This window comes from Schistocerca piceifrons, chromosome 1 (assembly GCF_021461385.2).
Source record: "Schistocerca piceifrons isolate TAMUIC-IGC-003096 chromosome 1, iqSchPice1.1, whole genome shotgun sequence".
Lineage (NCBI taxonomy): Eukaryota > Metazoa > Arthropoda > Insecta > Orthoptera > Acrididae > Schistocerca > Schistocerca piceifrons.
This window is the reverse complement of record NC_060138.1, coordinates 343,304,710-343,328,033: the sequence shown is the minus strand read 5'-3', so window position 1 is coordinate 343,328,033 and position 23,324 is coordinate 343,304,710. Positions and strand designations below refer to the sequence as shown.

The window sequence follows — 23,324 nt, the reverse complement described above, 5'->3', positions numbered from 1 at the left end:
TTCCATCTGAAATCTGGACTCATCTGACCCAGGCATGCTTTTCCATTCGTCTATGCTCGAACCGATGTGACCACGAGCTCAGGAGAGGCGCTGAAGGTGATCTTCTGCTGTTAGCAAAGACACTAGCGTCGGTCGTCTGCTGCCGTAGCACATTAGCGCCAAATTTCTCCGCAATGTCCTAACGGATTCGTCCATCATGCGTCCCACATTGAGTTCTGCGGTTATTCCACGTAGTGTTGCTTATCTTTTAGCATTGGCGACTCTACGCAAACTCCGCAGCTCACTGTCATAAAGTGAAGCCGGCGGCCACTGCGTTATCCAACACGAGTGGCAGTGCCTGAGATTTGGTATTATCGGCACACTCTTGACATTGTGGATCTCGGAATAAGGAATTCCTTAATGTTTCGACTAATGACCTCAGTAGTTGAGTCCCATAGTGCTCAGAGCCATTTGAACCATTTGAACCTTAATGTTTCCGAAACTGAATGTACCATGCGTCTAGTTCCAACAGCCATTATGCATTCAGAGTCTGTTAATTCCCGTCGTGCGGCCATAAACACGTCGGAAACCTTTTCACATGAGTCACCCGAGAACAAATGTTCCGCCAATGCACCGCCCTTTTATACCTTGCGTGCGCATACTAGCGCCATCTTTATATGTGCGTATCGCTATCCCGTGACTTTTGTTACATCAGTGTATTGTTCGCTCGGTTGTGTAGGTCGTACAGCCACGTCTTGTACCTTATATCAGGAAAAGGGTTCGTTATTATTAGACAAATATCCACACTGATAGCGGAGCACCATCGACTGATAGCACGGCGACCATTCTTGCAGCCTTTCTAACGCAGCAACAGAGAGAGGCGCTCTGGCACAGGTGCGCCCAGCGATAACGCTGGACGTACGAGTGTCTGGAATCTCCAAGCAGAACCACCCTTTCCAGCACTCATTTGTCGCCTTCACACTATCTCAGCCCCTGGCGAAACGGTATGGGGTGCCACTGAGTACATACAATACGACCACTTTCTATTCTCACAGCCGGTACCTTGCGCAGCAGGCATTCCATTTTTATCGTATTAAGGCTCATGGCTGCGCCTTACGGTATCTTTCGACAACATAACGCAGGACCTTATGTTGCCTGTGGTGTTCCGCTTCGATACAGAGCGTGTACGACCGTTGCCGCGAACAGCACATTCCTCAGATCCCTCAGCCATCGCAAACATTTTGTCATGGGGTTGCTCTGAGACTGGCACACCACCACTCGCCACACACGTCGATTGATGAACCCTGACAGAGAGTTAAAGCAGCGTGTAGTGACGTACCGCCGCATCTCTCAGCCAAGTTCAGGTCGACCCAATGCGCAGGCGCCGGAGGTGGCGGCTTTGTGTAGCAAATTTCTCACCCTGTATACGCCCAAATCTCCAACAAATCTAATCATACGTTCTTCCTATTATACTGTATTTAAACAGAATTCGAAACCAGAACAGCTGTTAGCATGAGTGACATAAAAGTACATATCTTAGGTGTTGCGAAACAATTCTATCACTTAAGAAAGGCAAGTCTTCCGGTCCAGATAGTATACGAATCAGGTTCCTTTCAGAGTATGCAGACACTAAAGCGCCTTTCTTAGCAATCACATACGACAGCTCACTTGACGTAAGGTTTGTTCCTAAAGACTGGAAAGTAGCACAGGGTCACACCCATATTCAAGAAAGGAAATAGGGGTAACCCACTGAATTACAGACCCATATCTCTCACCTCAATTTGTGGTAGGATTTTGGGGCATATACTGTACTCGAACATTATGAATCACCTTGAAGAAAAGAAAGCCAACACGTTCTTATGCAACACATTCCCATGAGTAGTGAGTGCTGTCGACAAGGGATCTCAGATCGAATCCATATTCCTAGATTTCCAGAAGGCTTTTGATGCCGTTCCACTAGTAATCAAATTGCGTGCATATGGAGTATCGTCTCAGTTGTGTGACTGGATTCGTGATTTCCTCCCAGAGAGCTCACAGTACGTAGTGATAGACGGTAAATCGACGAGTATAACAGAAGTGATATCTGGCGTTCCGCAAGGTAGTGTCATAGGTCCTCTGCTGTTCCTAATTTACATAAATGATCTAGGTGATCATCTGAGCAGCCCCCTTAGATTGTTTGCAGGTGACGGTGTAATTTACCGTCTAGTAAAATCATCAGACGATCCATTCCAATTACAAAATGATCTAGAGAGAATTTCTGTATGGTGCGAAAAGTGGCAATTAGCACTAAACAAAGAAAAGTGCGAGGTCATCCACATGGGTACTCAAAGAAATCCGATAGATTTTGGGTATACGATAAATCGCACAAATATAAGGGCTGTAAATTCGATTAAATACCTAGGAATTACAATTAGGAGCAACTTAAATTGGAAAGACCACATAGAAATATTGTGGGGAAGGCGAAACAAAGACAGCGCTTTGCTGGCAGAACACTTCGAAGATGCGACAAACCCACTAAAGAGACAGCATGAATTACATTTATCCGTCCTCTGCTGGAATATTGCTGCGCAGTGTGGGATCCTTACCAGGTAGGATAGACGAAGGACATCGAAGAAGTGCAAAGAAGGTCAGCTCGTTTCGTGTTATCGCGCAGTAGGAGTAAGAGTGTCACTGATATGATACGCGAGTGGGGTGGCAGTCACTGAAACAAAGGCAGTTTTCTTTGCGGCGAGATCTATTTACGAAATTTCAATCACCAACTTTCTCTTTCGAGTGCGAAAATCTTTTGTTGACACCCACTTATGTCGGGAGAAATGATCATTATAATAAAATAAGAGAAATCAGAGCTCGAACGGAAAGATTTAGGTGTTCCTTTTTCCCACGCGCCGTTCTAGAGTGGAATGGTGGAGAAGTAGTATGAAAATGGTTCGATGAACCCTCTGCCAGGCACTTAAGTGTGAATTGCAGAGTAACCATGCTGATGTAGATGCACAATGAGAAATATTTCTTTGTGTTTTATGCTTCCTGGTTTTGCAAGTTTAGTAGCCAGCGGTGTAAACACTAGCACGCTTTCTTTTGTGACGTGGAATCCGTTGCCATTTCCGTTTCGGGAATCTCGTGTCTGGCATAAGTTGCAAGTATAGGTGCTTCCTTCCTATGCAGTCTAGAATTCTGCTTCCGACGTTCTTTATCTCTCCGATTCTGTCATTTCTAACATGATTAAGCCTGGAAAATTCCCAATCCGTAGCCAAAAATCCATCTCGACAGCAAACCGGCAGTCTTTTTGTCTTTCAGTTAGTTCCTACAACTCTGAGTCATACGTCGTGATACTTTCAACAATGATGTGATAGAAGATATGGTATTTTCTGCACATCATCTAGTTGTTTTATGGCTAGCTTGCCCTGGACAATTTTATTGTTTATATCACCCATCCTTCTATCTTTCTACCGTCTGACGATAGTGTCGCTCCCAAGCATCTAAAGTTACGACGCCCTTTACCAATACCGGTACACACTTGTATGTCATCAACAGTATTTTCTCCATTCAAATATTCTCTTTTAGATATGTTTGTAGGCATTCTAATTTTGGTATTCTTCTTTTAATTTGTGAAGCACATACTTAGCATCTTTCTCATCCCCAGCTACTACCACTTAGTCGTCAGCAAAAAATAACGTGAACTATATCTCATCTTCTGTGGGCATATCCTTTCCTCGTCATATTCTTTTCCAACGTTTCAGTGCCTCCTTCAAATAGGGGCGAGTGTGCTTCCGTGGCGTAGGCCCTTTGTCACCTCAAACTCTTGACGTTACTGATTTCTCACATTTATCAGTGCCGTGCAACCTTTGTATAATAATATGACACTTTTCACGTAGCTTAATGACACACCATTATCAATCAGGCTTGTCCACAGTTTGTTTCGAGGAACTGTGTGATAACTTTTTTGGAGAGCTGCAAAGACAAGGTGGGTGGTAAGCCACCTTGCTGTCCTTTTCCCGACTAGGACTTTGACGAAATAAATGACTAAACCTTTTAAAAGTTTGCTTTGTTGTATTATCTTTTCTTTGTTTCGGCGCCGTCACAGTGAATCACATGGTTGTTCAGTAGCACAAATGGTGTTCATTGTGGTGTCTGGGCTAACGGTTGTTCGTAGAGAGAATCATGTCAAAAGTCAGTGTCTTAAGATGAATTGATAAATCGGTTGGTATCACTGGTAACAGGGTATGAGAGAAACTTTTCCAAGCGCTGGATCTGCCACGAAAGTAGTTTCATTTATAGTATACCGCACAGTATTGATCTGCGAATGGGCAGGATTACGAAGCTTCGGGCGATTGAGATGCCGCAGCAGTATTCTAATCATAAGCCGTAACTTCACTGTTTTCTGGTAAAACCGACTCAGAGGAATAAAAAGTAACAGCACATTGTTGTGCATACAAATTATGTTTAAAATTATATTTAAAGAGGAAGAATATTTTACAGGAAAAACAATTTGTCTAATGGTTTAAATATACTGATGTCGTTAAAATAGCTAATGAGAAACAAAAATAAACAACACACTTTAACAGCAAAACTTTTTTTTTCTCGCTGTCTACCTTAACAGAAAACCTGTGCAGTGTTGTGTAAAAAAGTGTATAGCCTAAGACTGCCCGAGCGTTTATTAAAGTATAGTACAAAAATTTGAAGTATATCGCTCAAGAACTTCCGAGATTTTTGCTATAATCCTTTCCTCTTTATATAGCATATACATATATTTACGTACCGGTCAAGAACTTCTGAGATTTTTGCTAAAAGCCTTTTGGAGCCAATGTCCGCCCGAACGTTTACTAGGTTATCATGAAAAATTCTGAAGTAAATCGGTCCAGAACTTTTCGAGGTTTTTGGTAATACACTTAAACTACAATTCGTCTTTCTGTAGTAGTATAGATAATATTAAATGATATAGTAAATAATAAAATTCTTACACGTTCTTGGATTAGTTTTCTTGTTTATTGATGACTCCAGTCATCCTCCGCTTTCCAGTACCTCCATACCCTCCATTTGGGAACTTTACAAGTTTATATATAATGTCATCGTCAGCAAAAACTAAACTGGCATTCTACGGAACGGAGCGTGAAATGTTAGATAGGTAAGTTAGAAAATTTGAAAAAGGAAATGGATAGGTTGTAGTTAGAAGTATAGTGGGGATTAGTGAAGTTCGATGGCAGGATGAACATGACTTCTGGTCAGGTGACTATAGAGTTATAAATACACAATCAAAGATAAATAATGTACGAGTACCTCTAATATTGAATAAGAAAATAGGAATGCTTATAAGCTACTACGAACAGCATTCTGAATGCATTATCCTAGCCAAAATAGACACAAAGCCAACACTCACCACAGTAGTACAAGATTATATGACAACTAACTCCGCAGATGGTGAAGAGATTGAAAAAGACTGTATGATGAAATAAATTATTTAGGTCTTTAAGGAAAGGAAAACTTAATTTTGACTGGAAACCGGAATTCTTAGTAGGAAGAACAGAAGGAAAAACCGTAGGAGAATATAGATTGGTGGAAAGGACTGAAAGAGGAAGCTGCCTGGTTGAAATTTGCACAGAGCATAATTTAATCATCACTAAAACTCGGGTTAAGAATCATGAAAGAAGGCTGCATACGTGGATGAGACATCCGGACACCAGAAGGCTTCATACTGATTACATAATGTAAGTCCATAGAAGTATGGGGGCAGATAGATATCAGATACAGAAAAAATGTAGAGGAACTATAAAATGGAAATGAACTAGAAAGCAACAGTAGAGAAGAGGAAAAGGGAGTAGATGGAGATGAGATGGGAGACATGATGGTGCGAGAAGAATTTCATAGAGTACTGAAAGAAGGAAGACCCCTGAAGTAGACGACATTCTCTCATTCTCTCATATCCTTGGGAGAGCCAGCCATAATTAAACGCAAGATATATCCCTATGAGGCAATGGAAATACCCTCATTTTTCAAGAAGAATATAATAACTCCAAGGAAAACAGATGCTGACAGATTTGAATATTACCGAAGTATCAGTTTAAGAAGTCACAGTTGCAAAAACCTGACACGAATTATTTTGAGAAGAATGTAAAAACTTATAGAAGACGACCTCGGGGAATATCAGTTTGAGCCACGCAAGGAAATACTGGTACTACGATTTATCTTAGAAGATACAGCAATGAATGGGAAACCTATGTTTATAGCATATGTAGATTTTGAGAAAGCTTCTGAAAATGTTGCCTGGAAACACTCTTTAAATTTCTGACGGTAGCAGGGATAAAATACAAGGAGTGAAAGGTTACTTACGAATTGAGCAGAAACCAGACGCCAGTTAGAGTCGAAGGACGTGAAAAGGAAGCAGTGGTTGAGAAGGTATTGGGACAAGGTTGTGGCCTATCCTCAATTTTATTCGATCTGTACTTAGAACACGCTGTGAAAGAAAGGAAAGAGGAATTTGGAAATTGTACTAAATTTCAGGGAGAATAAATAAAATCTTTGCTTTTCGCCGGTGACATAATTCTGTCAGACACAGCAAATAACTTAGAAGTGAAATTGAATGGGATTTACAGTATCTTGTAAGTAGACATAAGATGAACATTAACAAAAACAAAACAAGGATAACGGAATGTAGTCGAACTAAATTAGGCGATCGCTTGAGGGAATTAGTTTACGAAATGAGACACTGAAAGTAGTAGATCAGTTCTGCTGTTTGGGGAGTTAAATAACTTGTGATGGCTTAGTAGAGGGAATACTGGCATTAGGAGGAAACGTGTTTCTGAAGAAAAGAAATTTGTTAACATCAGATATTGATTTAATTGTTAAAGAACATTTTCCGAAGGTATTTATGTGGAGTATAGCCATGTATGGAAGTGAAACATGGACGATAAACAGTACAGACAAGGAGAGAATAGAAGCTTTTGAAATGTGATGCTGAGGATTGGATGGGTAGATTGCGTAATTAATGAGAAGGTATTGAACAGTGGGGAGAAGAGAAATTTGTAGCATAACTTGACGTCCGCATCTCGTGGTCGTGCGGTAGCGTTCTCGCTTCCCACTCCCGGGGTCCCGGGTTCGATTTCCGGCGGGGTCAGGGATTTTCTCTGCCTCGTGATAACTGGGTGTTGTGTGATGTCCTTAGGTTAGTTCGGTTTAAGTAGTTCTAAGTTCTAGGGGACTGATGACCATAGATGTTAAGTCCCATAGTGCTCAGAGCCCATAACTTGACTAAAAGAAGGTATCGGTTCCTTGGACGTATTCTGGGACATCAAGAGATCGTCAGTTTAGTATCGGTGGGAAGTGTGAATGTGTGTGTGTGGGGGGGGGGGGGGGGGGGGGGGGAGCGTCAGGTAGGAATTGCGGAAGGAGACCAACAGATGAATACAGCAAGCAGATTCAAAAGAATGTAGGTTGTAGTAGTTATTCGGAGATGAAGAGGCTTGCGCAGGATAGAGTAGTGTGGAGAGATACATCAAAACCAGTCTGCGGACTGAAGGCCACAACAAAAAATAGTCTTTTTTAAATTTAAAACATATGTGAGAGTGGCAAAGTGCAATAAAATCTGTGTTTAGTATTAAGCATATTTTGTAGAACAATTAGTAATGATGTAGAAGTTAACTGCAAGTGCCTCTTGACTATGCGTGTATGAATGGGGAGAAGAAAGATTAGCATTTAATTCCCTACCCACGACGGGATCCTTAGAGAAGAAGCATAAGCTCGGTACGGGGAAAGCTGGAAAAATACGCCTGTCGTACGCTTGTCAAACAAACCATACCAGCATTTCCCTTAAGCGACTTTGGCAAACCATGGAAAACTTAAACCTATATGACCGGACGAGGATACCTAACACCGTCCTCCCAAATTACCCCTCAGTTGTGAATAATTTGTTACATTAATGATTTATTTATTACTGACTCCTACGTACTATGTCGGTGCTAAAAACAGATCGAAAAATTTATAAAAGCAGTCGCCAGCACTGATTAGCACGAAGCAGCGGCAGCGGAATAGCGAAGACGAGCTGCAGCAGACGCCATCTGCGGACGCTGACCTGGACTCAGTTCAGGAGCCTGTTGCAAAGATGGCGCCAGGGTCCTCTGCTTCTGTATCGTTTGCGGGGCCAAGGCTAGGCACTCAGCACCAGGACCGTTGTCTGTGGCATGACTAAGCGTACTCACTTTCTGCACTCGGGAGAAGAAAATACGGACGGCAGCAATAAACGTGCTTCAGAATAGGAGTGCCAGACGCTCAGCGGGGCACTAAGAAACTTACAGACAGTCGATTGCTGATGACTGAAGATGCTAATAACATCGCAGTTATGTCTCTTTTTTTCTTTGATGTGTCTTACTCGTGAGAAAGTGGAGGAAAAGCCTTGAAAACAGAAACAAATAAGCCCCAACAGTACCCCACTGCTTCCCACCTCTTGCTGACGTAGGGCGTTAATGCGCTAATTGCCCAACACGAAACGACGACAATTAGTGCCCACCACATCCGTTATGCCTTTTGTTCCACTGCTGTAGTTACGAGGAGAGGAATAACGCGACACGCTTGGCCTCCGGCCTGTGTTAGTCAGCAGCAGCCGACTGCAAGTAAAGTTGTGCAAAAGGTACGACCTCAAGACTGTAATTTTGATGAAGGCAAATTGCCTTTTTGTTGACCTAAAAAGCGATAACTGTATTCCTCTGCTCGTCAAAGATAAATCTTACACAACTTCGGCAGAAATCGGCCTTGAGGCACATCCTTCTTAAATTGGAACAAGAGTGAATTTGATGTGTAAAACTTATACACGGTAGTCAGAAACAGTCTGAAAATCCTGTAAGGTTGTTGCTGGGTAGGCTGCGCAGAGAAATAATTATAAGAAAAAAATTAGATCCGCTGCGCCGTTTCCGTATTATTTAGCACTGAAATTAGCCACGAGGCTGTCGTGAGGGCAAATCCAAGCGGCCCGCCGGAGAAGGTGTCGCCAAACGCGTGCTTCGTTTGATTTCCTAAAAGCGAACAAGAGAGCGCTACAAAATTTGAACATGGGACGGTAGTAAGGATCGAACCTGAGCCAAATATTGGGCGGTCTCGCGCACTAACGTCTACGATATGAGAACAACTGACACTAATTTCATCTGCCGGGACACTTGATTACCTATGTGCAGCGGCCTTATTGGCTGACTTCAAAGTTAATTAACTCGGGAACGGGGCAACGTATCGATTTTATTTCTTGACAAATGTTTCTCAACACGACCAACCCTGCAACACCCTGAAAAACTTTTCAGATTGTTTCTGACCACTATGTACATAGCCTATCAAAATTTTGTGGTATTGCAAAGAGTACAGATCTTGTTATTTGATTTTTTTCACCATAAACGTCAGTACCATATGTACAACATGGACGTAGCGGATCCATACCCTGTAAATAAAGCAGTGGTAAGTAAACGAATCAGAAATTAAAGGTATACCAGTTGTTTTGAGCTATGCACCTAAAGGTCACCTCTGAAGATATTAAATCAATACGGCGCCTTCTGTAGTGTGCCGAGGCTGTAACTTCATCAATTACCTTTCTTCATTAATATTCCGTTTTTTGACTTCAGAATAAGCGCAGCATATACACTGTTCGGAAAAGGCAACTTGAAATTTTATTAAACTATTCTAAGTGAAAGACGTACAGTGCCAAGAAGAGTGTACACTGAAGCGCCAAAGAAACTGGTACAGGTATGCGTTCTCAAATACAGAGATATATAAACAGGCAGAATAAGATGCCGCGTTGGCTACGCCTGTATAACTCAAGGGTCTGGCACAGTAGTTATATCGGTCACTACTACAATGGCAGGTTATCAAGATTTCAGTGAGTTTGAATGTGGTGTTGTAATCGGCACACGAGCGATGAAACACAGCATCTCCGAGGTAGCGATGACGTGGGGATTTTTCTGAACGACCATTTCAGTAGTGCACCGTGAAAATCAGGCACCATGTAAAACATCAAATCTCCGACATCGCTGCGACTGGAAAAAGATCCTGCGAGAACGGGACCAACGACGACTGAAAAGAGTTCAACTTGACAGAAGTGCAACCCTTCCGCAAACTGCTGCAGATTTTAATGCTGGACCGTCAACAGGTGTCAGTGTGAGGACCATTGAACGAAACATCATCGAAAAAGACGGTCATGTGAAACCCAGCTCGCGCTATTCGTCCACGAGACACAGAGGGCCATAGACACGGGTTCACAGGTAGATGCCGTGTTTCTTGACTTCCGCAAGGCGTTCGATACAGTTCCCCACAGTCGTTTAATGAACAAAGTAAGAGCATATGGACTATCAGACCAATTGTGTGATTGGATTGAGGAGTTCCTAGATAACAGGACGCAGCATCTCATTCTCAATGGAGAGAAGTCTTCCGAAGTAAGAGTGATTTCAGGGGTGCCGCAGGGGAGTGTCATAGGACCGTTGCTATTCACAATATACATAAATGACCTGGTGGATGACATCGGAAGTTCACTGAGGCTTCTTGCAGATGATGCTGTGGTGTATCGAGAGGTTGTAACAATGGAAAACTGCACTGAAATGCAGGAGGATCTGCAGCGAATTGACGCATGGTGCAGGGAATGGCAATTGAATCTCAATGTAGACAAGTGTAATGTGCTGCGAATACACAGAAAGATAGATCCTATGTCATTTAGCTACAAAATAGCAGGTCAGCAACTGGAAGCAGTTAATACCATAAATTATCTGGGAGTACGCATTAGAAGTGATTTAAAATGGAATGATCATATAATGTTGTTCGTCGGTAAAGCAGATGCCAGACTGAGATTCATTGGAAGAATCCTAAGGAAATGCAATCCGAAAACAAAGGAAGTAGGTTACAGTACGCTTGTTCGCCCACTGCTTGAATACTGCTCAGCAGTGTGGGATCCGTACCAGATAGGGTTGATAGAAGATATAGAGAAGATCCAACGGAGAGCAGCGCGCTTCGTTACAGGATCATTCAGTAATCGCGAAAGCGTTACGGAGATGATAGATTAACTCCAGTGGAAGACTCTGCAGGAGAGACGCTCAGTAGCTCGGTACGGGCTTTTGTCAAAGTTCCGAGAACATACCTCCACCGAAGAGTCAAGCAGTATATTGCTCCCTCCTACGTATATCTCGCGAAGAGACCATGAGGATAAAATCAGAGAGATTAGAGCCCACACAGAGGCATACCGACAATCCTTCTTTCCACGAACAATACGAGACTGGAATAGAAGGGAGAACCGATAGAGGTACCCAAGGCACCCTCCGCCACACACCGTCAGGTGGCTTGCGGAGTATGGATGTAGATGTAGATATGGGCTTTCGGAGCCAAAGGCCCACTCGTGTGCCCTTGATGAGTGCACGACACAAAGCTTTACGCCTCGCCTGGGCCCATCAACACCGACATTGGACTGTTGATGAGTGGAAACATGTTGCCTGGTCGGACGAGTCTCGTTTCAAATTGTATCGAGAGGATGGACGTGTACGGGTACAGAGACAACCTCATGAATCCATGAATCCATGAACTCTGCATGTCAGCAGTGGACTGTTCAAGCTGGTGGAGGCTCTGCAATGGTGTAGGGCGTGTGCAGTTGGAGTGATATGGGAGCCCTGATACCTCTAGATACGACTCTGACAAGTGAAACGTACATAACCATCCTGTCTGATCACCTGTATTCATTCGTGTCCATTGTCCATTCCGACAGACGTGGGCAAATTCAGTAGGGGAATGCGACAGTTCACACATCCAGAGTTGCTATATAGTGGCACTGCGACAGCCCACACGACAAGAGTTGCTATGTAATGGCTCACTTCTGAGTTTAAACACTTCCGCTGGCCGCCAAACTCCCCAGGTATGAACATTATTGAGCTTATCTGGGATGCCTTGCAACATGCTGTTCAGAAGAGATGTCCACCCCCTTGTACTCTTACGGATCTATGGAGAGCCCTGCAAGATTCATGGTGTCAATTCCCCCAGCACTACTTCAGACATTAGTCGAGTCCATGCCACGTCGTGTTGCGGCACTTCTGCGTGCTCGCGGTGGCCGTACACGATGTTAGGCAGCTGTACCAGTTTCTTTGCCTCTTCAATGTATTATTGTCCTTTCCATATACGGAATAAAAACAGCCACAAGTTGTGGAAAGTAGTAGTCAAAAGCACTTAGCCTAGATTTCAACCCATACACACTGAAGAACTCAAGTCTCACTTATTAAAAATTACTTTTCATTTGTCAGAGTCGTCAATATTGGAACAGTAACAAAGAATAAACGTAAATGCCGCTCATTTCATGTAGGTAATTTGAATGGATTTACATTTCATTCTGGAGTCGCATTTTTCAAACCGTGCACCATACCTGTAGACTATAGTGTTATCCACTTCTGTCGTGTGCGAAAATGAATATTTGCTTCTCAACTTAAACTTTTTGGGTACAATTTGCTACTGGATAAAACATTCCTGTTTTCTTATCGCATGAAGTTTGAATGAGAACTCAAAGCTTACGGATTCCGTCGCCGTCATCGTCAGGAACTGGCTGCCGTAACTGAAAGAGTGGTGATCTTTTATATCCAACAATCGGCCGTTACACATCATGGTCACGCCAAGAATTTGCACATATTACCAGCGATTATGTCGATGTATGCACTGGGAGCACTAGCACTGCCACCGACAGAGTTGAAAATAAAACAAATCGGAGCATTACTCTGTAATCGCTCGTTCAGCTTTCACTTCCATCCATCATCAAAGGTACAGCCGCTGTCGTGATGCTTCCCTGATGACAGATTCCTGTAGCTCGACTGCAACAAATGTGGAATAAAAATTTTGAAACGGACCTAGTGGCGATATCCTTGTTGGAGAGTGGAAGTGGGCATGTGGAAGCTGAATGGCTACAAAGAAATACTTACCTCTGTTAATTCAAAATGGGGATTAGTGCATTGCAGCATCAACGCAACAACGCTAAAGAAAGAAAATGTCATATAGTATTGTTGGGTGGGATACGACGAGGTGTTGTTCAGTCACTTAAGCCGGTCGGAGTGGCCGAGCGCTTCTAGGCGCTACAGTCTGGAACCGCGCGACCGTTACGGTCGCAGGTTCGAATCCTGCCTCGGGCATGGATGTGTGTGAGGTCCTTAGGTTTAAGTAGTTCTAAGTTCTAGGGGACTGGTGACCTCAGAAGTTAAGTCCCATAGTGCTCAGAGCCATTTGAACCATTTTTTTCAGTCACTTAATCGTAAAGGATTTCTTCTCCCACGTCGTGTTTAAGAGTTATGTCTTAAGGGTATCTGTTAAGTGTAGATGCCTGTAACCGGCGTGAGTATAATGTGGTGTTATGTCTGTGCTGTGTGATTGGTGTCTTGACATAGCCTACTCTTCTCTAACAGCACCTAGGGAACCGCAGAGCTTAACGTCCCCATGCGATGGACGGCTCGTCAACAACAGTATGACATCCTCTCACACCACGAGACACGGCGGAGCGATTCCTAATTAAATCCAGGACTTTCGTGCAAAGTTTAGTGATCAGGGACTTTTCGCTGCCACCTCTACTCCTTTTGCCTGCCAGATACTGGCGGTGGAAGTTTCTGCCATTACCGGCAATCAAACCGGCTGCCTAAGACTCGAGCGTCACCGCATGGGCATGATTTAGTGACCTCTACTAGTGGGGAGGGCATAATTTCTGGTAACGCAAAACCACTCCTTGATTTCTGAATGATTCCACGTGGAGTTAGAATTACGTTGAGGAACAGAAAAAAAATTATGTCACGAATATCTCTAACCAACTTATTTCCGAGGAACAAAAGAAATTAAAGAGTCCTCTCTTCTCTTACTGTTCTACTTACTAAAATACAGAAACGTGGAAACAATGACAAAATGTATTGATCACGTCCCCGGTTCACAAAAGAAAACAAAATTGTTTGAAAATTCAACGCACGGGCAAGCAGCGAACATCTGTCAGAAAAGCCACACGTCATTGTATTCCCGATCGTATGGCAAAGATCCGAAATGAATCTGATTGGATTTGATTGACGGCTAGAATGCCTGGGTTTTACCTACATATGTTACTGCTATATTACGTGTGCCATTCCTGAAAATGTTACTTCGAAAAGAAAACGATAATTACAAAAAACTCTGATTACACGAATCTGTTACATACAGATATACTACTGGCGCTTCTCTTCGTACAGTTAAAGTATGTGTTTTTTATCAAAACATAAGTATCACTAAGCAAGACTTCATGCCAAAATTTTCAGTCAATCTTCATGATGCTCCGATAGCGAATGGTAGCCCAAGACAATGAAATGCAGTTCTCGACGCTCCTGACAGTATGAAGTATTTAAACGTTAAAATATATAACTGACTATCCAATAAATTGATTACTATTGCTACTTGATGTGAAATGGCCACAGTTTGTCTCCACTCTGTTAGGACGCCTTTTTTACGGTGTGTGTGAAGCAGTGAGGTAATTAAAAAGGATCCTACAACAGCATTTGGTAATAGAAACTACGAACTGCACAGAACAAGTCTGCCAACAACCACCAGATCACTGCCGAGTAGGAAGAGGTGTCGTTTCTGCGTAACAGGTAACAAACAGCGCAGTCTCTGTGGACCACATAGTTTGCACAACCCACGGGCAGATGGGTCTGGCATCTCCACGACGATTAACTTCCCAGTGGTCTGTAAATCTGCAGCTTCAAGCGTCAGGTGCATTAATCACGACAGACAACGTTCATTTCCAAGCTCCATCATCATCATCATCGTCATCATCATCATCGTCATCATCATCATTTAAGACTGATTATGCCTTTCAGCGTTCAGTCTGGAGCATAGCTCCCTTATAAAATTCCTCCATGATCCCCTATTCAGTGCTAAAATTGGTGCCTCTTCTGATGTTAAACCTATTACTTCAAAATCATTCTTAACCGAATCCAGGTACCTTCTCCTTGGTCTGCCCCGACTCCTCCTACCCTCTACTGCTGAACCCATGAGTCTCTTGGGTAACCTTGCTTCTCCCATGCGTTGAACATGACCCCACCATCTAAGCCTGTTCGCCCTGACTGCTACATCTATAGAGTTCATTCCCAGTTTTTCTTTGATTTCCTCATTGTGGACACCCTCCTGCCATTGTTCCCATCTACTAGTGCCTGCAATCATCCTAGCTACTTTCATATCCGTAACCTCAACCTTGTTGATAAGGTAACCTGAATCCACCCAGCTTTCGCTCCCATACAAGAAAGTGGGTCGAAAGATTGAACGGTGCACAGATAACTTAGTCTTGGTACTGACTTCCTTCTTGCAGAAGAGAGTAGATCGTAGCTGAGCGCTCACTGCATTAGCTTTGCTACACCTCGCTTCCAGTTCTTTCACTATGTTGCCATCCTGTGAGAATATGCATCCTCAGTACTTGAAACCGTCCACCTGTTCTAACTTCGTTCGTCCTATTTGGCACTCAATCCGTTTATATTTCTTTCCCACTGACATTACTTTCGTTTTGGAGATGCTAATCTTCATACCATAGTCCTTACATTTCTGATCTAGCTCTGAAATATTACTTTGCAAACTGCCATCATAACTAAGTCATCCGCATATGCAAGACTGCTTATTTTGTGTTCACATATCTTAATCTCACCCAGCCAGTCTATTGTTTTCAACATATGATCCATAAATAATATGAACAACAGTGGAGACAGGTTGCAGCCTGGTCTTACTCCTGAAACTACTCTGAACCATGAACTCAATTTACCGTCGACTCTAACTGCTGCCTGACTATCCATGTAAAGACCTTTAATTGCTTGCAAAAGTTTGCCTCCTATTCCACAATCTCGTAGAACAGACAATAACTTCCTCCTAGGAACCCGGTCATATGCCTTTTCTAGATCTATAAAGCATAGATACAATTCCCTGTTCCACTCATAACTCTTCTCCATTATTTGCCGTAAGCTAAAGATCTGGTCCTGACAACATCTAAGAGGCCTAAATCCACACTGATTTTCATCCAATTGGTCCTCAGCTAATACTCGCACTTTCCTTTCAACAATACCTGAGAAGATTTTACCCACAACGCTGATTAAAGAGATACCTCTGTAGTTGTTACAATCTTTTCTGTTTCCATGTTTAAAGATTGGTGTGATTACTGCTTTTGTCCAGTCTGATGGAACCTGTCCCGACTCCCAGGCCATTTCAATTATCCTATGTAGCCATTTAAGACCTGACATTCCACTGTATTTGATGAGTTCCGACTTAATTTCATCCACCCCAGCTGCTTTATTGCACTGCAATCTATTGACCACTTTCTCCACTTCCTCAAATGTGATCCTACTTCCATCATCATTCCTATCCCATTCTACCTCGAAATCTGAAACATTACTGGTCGTATTTTCACCTACATTGAGCAACTCTTCAAAATATTCCCTCCATCTGCCCAAGGCATCCACAGGATTCACCAGCAGTTTTCCTGACCTGTCCAAAATACTTGTCATTTCCTTCTTACCTCCCTTTCGAAGACTGCTAATTACACTCCATAATGGTTTTCCAGCAGCTTGACCCATAGTCTACAACCTGTTTCCAAAGTCTTCCCAAGATTTCTTCTTGGATGCTGCAATTATATGTTTGGCTTTGTTTCTTTCTTCAACATAACTTTCTCTGTCTACCTGAGTTCTAGTATGTAGCCATTTTTGTTACGCCTTCTTTTTGCTTTTACAGGCTGCCTTGACTGTGTCATTCCACCAAGCTGTTTGCTTCATCCTACTTTTACACACTAGTGTTCCAAGACATTCTTTAGCCACTTCTAGTACTGTGTCCCTGTACCTTGTCCATTCCTTTTCCAATGACTGTAATTGACTACATTCAACTAACTGGTACCTCTGAGATCGCTGTTATGTACTTGTGTCTGATTTCCTTATCCTGAAGTTTCTCCACTCTTATCCTCCTACATATGGACCTGACCTCCTGCACTTTCGGCCTCACAATCCCAATTTCATTGCAGATTAAATAATGATCAGTGTCATCAAAGAATTCCCTGAATACACGTGTGTTCCTCGCAGCCTTCCTGAATTCCTGATCTGTTATTATATAGTCAATGACAGATCTGGTTCCCCTGCCTTCCCAAGTATACCGGTGAATGTTCTTATGTTTAAAAAAGGTGTTTGTGATTACTAAGCCCATACTGGCACAGAAATCCAAGAGTTGTTTCCCGTTCCTGTTGGCCTCCATATTCTCTCCAAATTTTCCCATAACCTTTTCATACCCTTCTGTTCGATTTTCAATCCTGGCATTAAAATCACCCATGAGCAGAACACTGTCCTTGTCCTTTGCTCTAACAACTACATCACTGAGTGCCTCATAAAAACTATCCATCTTATCTTGATCTGTCCCTTCACAATGCGAATATACTGACACAATGCTAATTTTCTTGCTAGACACCGTCAAATCTATCCACATCAGTCGTTCGTTTACATACCTTATTGCAACTACGCTGGGTTCCATTTCTTTCCTGATGTAAAGCCCTACACCCCATTGTGCTATTCCTGCTTTGACTCCTGACAGGTAGACCTTGTATTCTCCCACTTCCTCTTCTTTCTCACCCCTTACCCGAATGTCACTAACAGCTAAAAAGTCCAGCCCCATCTTACTTGCAGCCTCTGCCAGCTCTGCCTTCTTCCCAGAGTACCCCCCAATGATATTAATAGCTCCCCATCTCATTACCATTTGTTTGCCAAGTCGTATCTTAGGAGTCTCTGGTTTGTCAGTTAGAGGTGGGACTCCGTCACCTCCAAAGGTCCGAGGCATTTTGCTCTGATTGTTGCCAGCATCATATTTAAAGTACCAGGGAAGCAGGTTGCTAGCCTTACTTGCCCCGAGTCCCATTGGGTTATACCCCTAACGGTTTTGGACTAACCGGTGGATTTGGTAGTCTTTGCCGTATGGGCACAAAGGTGACCACGACTCAGAATATGTCCGAGATGCCCAGCCTTACTCCAAAGTAACTGGTATCCCGATTGTCGGGACCACTTACTTGGCCACTCATACGTTGCCCGTGGTTCATGAACTAGGACACGACTACAGGAACCCACACCATGAACCACTAAGCTCCAGAGAAACCGAAAACCAAGTTTCAAAACTAAAAATTTTTTTCTGTTCATCTGAGTTTCTCGTTTGTTTATGAAACTCACACTCTGCCGATCACGCCGAGAACCGATGCATTAGTTGTGAGAACACTGAGATCCGAAGATCATCTCAGATACAATATACTCGTTTTGTTGTCTCTTCTTCTTCTTCACCATGCGTAAATTTTTCTGTATAATTACTCTGCAATTAGGTATATTGAATAGAAATAGATCCACATATCTCGAAACACAGAAATAGAAAATTCCTGTGATCATCTTCTTCTTTAACTTGTATCATGACTTGAAGAAGTTGAGGTTCTAGCTTCGATCGCGTGAGTGAAGAAAGTATGGAACAGAACATAGTCAACAGAAAATGAGAGAAAAACTAAGAAAGAAATAAGGACACAAGATCAACGAAGGAAGGACGACTAGGTGGTGTGTAAACTCATCTTTGTCACTTTCTTCTTATCACGTCCACGGCGAGGTGGATGTTTCGAGCACCGTGCATCTGGATGAGGGCGTGTCCCTACAGTACCATCCAACTGGTCTAACAAGAGACTTGACCCATCCTGTCAGAGGACAGGTTTCCACTGATTTACGATCTCATTTCGGTGATCGCGTGCCCATTGCAATCTTAATTGACGATGTCGTGTAATCACCATAGGAAAACTTTTGATTGAGTGCCTGATGTACGAATCTCTATTTCTCTCTGTCTGAATATTTTGTTGTAATAATATCTTTTCCTTGTAGTTTTTGCTTTAGATTTTTAGGTTTTGACTCATCACAATTCCTTTTAATATACTGTGTTATTTTTAATCTGCGTTACTATGATTTTAATTTTTTCTTTTATCAATTCTCCAGTTAGCCCTTTATTTACATTACTTTGGTCAATTTCTTCTTCTTCGTGGTGAGAATATATAGAGATTCTATAACGAAATCTCCTCTTTGCTGCTCATTTGCTGATGAGTCAACATTGTACTTTAAAACTTTTTCTAAGTGTTGCTGTTCGTTGGCACATGGTGCCTTGTTTGCGAGGTCGACAACTCTTGGATAGATGATGAGTGCATGTGTATTTGTTTATTGCAAGATTTTGTGTCGTGCAGTTTGAGATTTGTAATTTTATTTTTATGGTTTACACAGAATTCGACTTTTTCCATAACGGATGTGAAAATAGCAGGATTCTTTTAATTTTTGTGCTACATGAAGATGGATGTCATGTAATTTTTGTTTTAAGGTTTCTTTTTAGGAATACAATGACTCCAAACTTTCACTGATTTTTGATATAGAAAACAATTCGAAACATAAATCTCTTTCATTACAGGCCACCGACGCAGTTTTATTTGAATAAAAGGAAACACTTTTGGCGACGAAACACGCATTTTCTCGTATTTACAAGGACGGAATTAAAATACGCTCAGTAATTGTCAAGCAGCTATGAACAATATGGCCACACGAATGTAGAATTTCACGAGCTTTCGTGCTGCACTCTGCACGTGGCCTTGTTCACTTAGCGTAGGGTGTGTCCTGAAAGAAATATGATACTGTTCCAAGGGATCTGTTCGAATTAACAATGCCATACAAATTTATTTTTAATCTAATGCTGTGGCTGAACTGGAAATGTTTGCATGTATGCACAGTACCACGCAGCAATAATTTCAGTAGCAAGTTGTACAATTAATAATCTTAATGGTAACAGAGCTGACTCGTACTGCAGCCTGTACCATAATGCTTAACGATAAGAAAACCACTACACTGCATGGTGCATTAATTTAAAGTAGTTAGAATCGTTTATGATTTTTTTTTCGATAGATTCGTCGTTTAGCTGATACGACACACCCGGTCATGGACTGCGACGAGATAACAAAAAAACATAACAAGGAACTTCCCCACAGAGTCATAAGGTGACATTTATCCTATATAGCGCCCCTTTTTGAGCGATACATGACTTGTAAAGATTACCACATCCGCCAGTGCGGTAACATCCTTACTTTGCAGCAGTTAGAGCAGCTAGTGAACCATAGAGACAGCGTTCCCACGACTGTGGTCAGGCCTTCCCACGTACAACCTTTACGAGGAATCCGCAACTAAGCTCTCAACTCTCTCCACATGTTTTAATGGCTCGTGGTGTAGCATCTGTAGCTTCTGTAATAGCTCTGAAATGCTCTTCTGACGATGACAATAGCAACTCACATCAAAGCGGAAATACAGCTCATTCACTATTATACTGAGTCTGCAGAATGACACCCCGAGGTCACGTTGCATTGTGCAGACAGTAGCAATGTAAGGAAGAACCACTACACTAGAAATTATGTTTACTAACTTATAAGAATACAAAGAATAACAGCCCCGAAAGATTGCGCCATTTCAAACAGGCAAACACAAAGGAGGCGAATAGGGTGGAAGGAGAGGGGGTGGAAATTAAACATCCAAATTGTGATCAGGTTAGAAAGATAACCCACACGTTCTTTCGTATACTTTCTTCGACGATGAGTAGTTACAGAAAATTTTAGACGCCAACTGAGTTTATCTTTCTCTGTGTCAGTTCTGCACTGAATTGACTGCTTTTTTATGTATGATCCGTACGAGTAGATAGGAGCATCTTTAGGGAATGAGGCGGTGAAAGGTTTACAGGACAAGTCTCTGTTTGGCCAACACACAACATTGGGCATTCAGCGGCGCTCAAAACATGTAACTATAACAGTGCTGAAAGAGTAGTTACACATTTTTAAAACAAGTTACATAACTGCGAAATGTCCTTCATAACAACAAAACAGTTTTAAATAGGTTTCATTTGATTAACAAACAGTTGTTGCGGGATGCACTATAGACTGACACATGGTAGGCTGCGATGTGGCACGCCATATAGGGGGCGGTTTGGGAACTATATATGCAGCAGTTGGACGTATTCCTGAGGGACAGTTCTTTTGTGACCTGAAAGCTGACGGGCTTAGATTTATTCTCATACCAGATAGCAATCGTGCGCTTCAAGATTCAGTTGCAGAGACCTCGCCGCCTATTTGGTACTGTGGAAATTTTCAGACGTGAGGTTGACGATGCAATGCAAAACATAGATGCAGGTTTGTATTATTGTTCATGGAAAGGAAAACTTGACCATGTGAACCACTGCACATGTGTTTAGACAGCTTTATTTCTGTTCATCTGAGCCGTAGCAAACATTACTTCGGCGACCAAGACTTCTGTGAAACCACGTACATCTGTGGACAGCAGGTTCCCACAACTCCACCTCTACAACTCCTTCCACTATGTCTCTGTTATAGACATTTCATCCAGACAACATGCAACTACATCGTTCCTGGTGATGGAAATTGCTTCCATCTCTGGAAAGTAACTTTTTTCGCTGATTTCTATTCGAATCTTACTGTTGCTGCCTATCAAGATTGACGCCAGCTTTAAGAGTCTGCACTCGCATTATGATGGATCAGAGTTCAAATTACCGCTTCACAATTCATATTTATGCTTTCCACGGTTTCTTTAAATCGATTAAGGTTAGTTCCTTTCGATGGGATACAACTGATTTCCTTCTGCATTCTTACCACTACCAAATTAGTACTCCAGTAGGGGATGTCGTACTCCAACATTTCCTGCCTTCTTCGCTGATACACACTCTACGATAAATGTTGTCTCCGTATTGCAGTGAAGAAGGCTCGCATAAAGACCGATAACGCTGAGCATCCGATGCACGTTTTGCGGAAAAGATCAGTGAATTTGCAATTGTCTTGTCGACATTGTACGATTTTGCCGTGCTTTATGGGCGGGTACTAGTTCTGCAATGGAGCAAATCTCGATCGACATTACACTGGTTTACAGCAAACAGTTCCTGTATCTAGGATCAACCATCACGATATGGCACTTTGCAGCTGCTGTCGATAAAGTGATGTGTGCTTGACCTGCTCAAATATTCCGATGATACCGCCCTGGAAAAAAAAAAAAAAAATTTGGGCGACCCTACCATAATATGTACACATATCAGTGTGTTGGTTGACTGCAAAATGTTACAACCTACTGTCTTCTGCGTGGTCATAATTGCACCACTATGCGAACTACAGCTGTGAATATAGACTAACCTTTAGTTTCCCAGGTAAATTTTTTGTCACATCCCAGGTGGGGTCTGACAGACCGTTGTGTTGAAAATTCCATAAAAATGCATTCAGCAGTGTCAGTGAAACAATTCAGCTTTTTATGTAAAATCTTACATTAATTGGGGCAACGGCCTTGCCGCAGTGGATACACCGGTTCCCGTGAGATCACCGAAGTTAAGCGCTGTCGGGCGTGGTCGGCACTTGGATGGGTGACCATCCAGCCACCATGCGCTGTTGCCATTTTTCGGGGTGCACTCAGCCTCGTGATGCCATCTGAGGAGCTACTCGACCGAATAGTAGCGGCTCCGGTCAAAGAAAACCATCATAGCGGCCGGAAGAGCGATGTGCTGACCACACGCCCCTCGTATTCACATCCTCAATGAGGATGACACGGCGGTCGGATGGTCGCGATGGGCCACATGTGGCCTGAAGACGGAGTGCTTTATATTAATTGCACACAAAACCATCCAAATAAATTTTAAAGTTTATTTTCATGAAAAAAACGCATTTAAGTAGAAAACTACACAAAATGAACATGATATTACATGAGAATATTAAAGCTTTAAAATATCAAATATCCTGTACTCCAAATTTTACCTTTTACTACAATTTTATTGTTTATTATACATGCTACAATAAGAACATAAGAAATGCCTATGCAACATTTAAAAAATAAAAACTACACTAGTACTTTTTTAGTTTTTAGTTTCGTTCTCAGAAGTTTCAGAAGTTTTCTTTGCACACACTGCAAGTTCTCGTAGAGCATTCAAGACAGATTGGCTTCTTGCAACAATGGTAAACTTAAGATATCTTCCTCTACTTTTTCGCGTCACAGGCGGAGCATGTTTTGCATTTTTCCAGTCGTACTACGACGACTTCTGCTCTTGCTCCTGCTACACCGAAAAAAAGGCGAATGGATACACGAAGGTCATAAGGTATGTGACAGTTGTTGACTCACTTTTCCATTTGTGAAGTCGGCGACGTGAAAGCGAGCTTCTTCAAAAAATTAAAGCGGTTGATCTGAGTAGTGTCTTTGTAGGAATTGTGAAGAATAAAGGCATTCACCCCACTTATGTTCAACATGCGGAGAAACAATGCCAGTGGCCATCTTTGGGTCCATCGTGAAGTTGAATACTTGGCA

The 23,324-nt window shown here is 42.4% G+C and overlaps 1 pseudogene; it reads left to right on the top strand.

The window, feature by feature from the left end:
- Positions 1-22,306: 22,306 nt before the first annotated feature.
- On the top strand, positions 22,307-22,423 carry LOC124728533 (annotated as a pseudogene).
- Positions 22,424-23,324: the final 901 nt, after the last annotated feature.